Consider the following 2,194-nt stretch of genomic DNA (forward strand, 5'->3'; position numbering starts at 1 on the left):
TCTTGGTTTGGCTGGTTATTATAGAAGGTTTATCGAAGGCTTTTAAAAGTTAGAATTTCATTTGACTCAGTTGACTCAAAATGGTCAAGCTTATGTATGGAGTATTTAGTGTAAAGAGAGTTTTCAAGAACTCAAGAAGAAGCTGACATTAACTCCTAGTTTTGATTTTGCCAAGTCCAAGTGAATCTTTTGTTGTGTATTATGATGCTTCGAAGATGGATCTAGGTGGTTATCACGCTGCAAAAAATTCATGAGTGCATCGCCTGCTCGAAGATATAACAAAGTTGTGTAAGGAAGAGAAACGAGTAAGAAAGTCGGTTATATAAGGGGAAGGTATTAGCACTCCTCACTTTCATCGTACTCAATGGAAACCATTTTGATTGTTCTTTGCGTGGATGGGTGTTATTATCTAAAGGTTACTTGCAAATGATAAAAAGGAGAGACAAAAAAGGTTAATAATTAGTGTGTTCGCAAAGGATTCGAACCCTCATGCCTACGTATTCTCACAGTGCAATGAGAAAATCAGAGCTTCGTAGTTCGTGGTAGGAAATATAGATATGTTGTTTGTTTTTAGTGAACAGTATTAACGTTCACACTCTAGTAGTTAAACGTTGCTTGTATGCTCGCACATGGGAGACTTAAGCGTTGTTTGTTTGTGGTAGAACGAAAATAACATGTCCTTTGTGAAAAGGTTTTGAATGCCTTAAGGAAGATAATTGAGTTTCATGGGTTATGATTGATTTTCATTTTGAAAAATATTGTCTTGATTTGAATTGCACTAAATGCTATGAAAGAAGCCGAATACTTTGAACAACTGGGTCAAACGTCCCGTATCCAAAGATATTCAGAAAAAGGGTAGGAATATTTTAGTATTAAATGAATAAGGAAAAGAAAAGGATGGATGAATTACAATAATGATCAGGGCCTTGATGTCCATTCTACTTTAGAGTCTTGGAAGGGAATTCTTAAACATGAGGTCTGATGTAGTGCACGTACCAAGGTATAACCCAATCAAGTGACCAAGAGACTTATGATCACTTGAATGAATAAGGGAAACATTCTAATTATTAAAAGTGATTAATTGATCAAGAATAAACTTGATCAACTAATCAAAGGGGTGAACACGTCAAAACAAACATTAAATACATGGAAATGTAAGCAATTGACAAGGCATTGGAAATTGAAATCAATCATGTTAGAACCTAATTTTTAATGAATTTTATTTAAGGATTAAAGAAACTCCACAATTAAATTCAATTAAGTTCTAAAAGAGTAGTCTACTCAAATTAAACAAATTCATGCATTTTCTATGAATTTATCATGAATTAAAATGTGCATTTTCATGAATTAAAAGTATAGAAAAATTGATAAAAGAATTGAAAAAAAACAAGAAATACGAAAATGACAATTATTTCTTCAGGGGTGTAGAAACCAGAGGGTGTGCAGCCTGGAAATAGAGGCTTTAGGTCTAACAGATAAGGCCCAAATACAAGGTATTGTTATTGGGTTCAACATGGGGTATACCAAGCAAAACAGAAGTGCAAAGATGCAAAACACCATGGCAAGGGAGGGGGAAATATTCAGCAACACAAATCTTTCCTCTATACATCACGTTCATGTCATATCTCTCTAAAGAGCACCTCTACCGGAGTTTTTGCTCCACCATGTCGGAGGCGCAGGTGTTGGCCGGAATCACCAAATAACACCACCAACCTACTCCTATCAACACCCTCTATCTTAATCTCTCATCAATTCATTCCAAAGATTAACGAATTTTCAGAATTTCATCAAGAAAGTGATGAACCCTAACCTCTAAAACAAAAACCAAATGATAGAGGAGAAGAATAAAGCCACCAAACCTTGGGGATTTGATTCTCCATTGTGGTATCAAAATTTCATCAAATAAAGAAGTAGAAAAATTTATCGACCTGCAAGACGGAGGTTTGTCCTAGAAATTGTTGAAGATGAAGATGATTAATGTGAAGAGAAAAACCAGAGAATCTTTAATATGGTAAGTTATCCAATTCCTTGATGAAATGATCTAATCACTTTTTATTCTTCCTTGAATGTAATGTAGAGATCAAAATTGGATTCTTGTTGTTGTTGTTGTTGTTGTTGTTGATTATGTGTTGAATGTAGCAGTAGCAAGGTGTAGTAATGGAGTGTACAAGACTTAGCTCAATTGGTGATAAGC

The sequence above is a fragment of the Lathyrus oleraceus genome, chromosome 4 (genome assembly GCF_024323335.1).
Source record: "Lathyrus oleraceus cultivar Zhongwan6 chromosome 4, CAAS_Psat_ZW6_1.0, whole genome shotgun sequence".
NCBI lineage: Eukaryota > Viridiplantae > Streptophyta > Magnoliopsida > Fabales > Fabaceae > Lathyrus > Lathyrus oleraceus.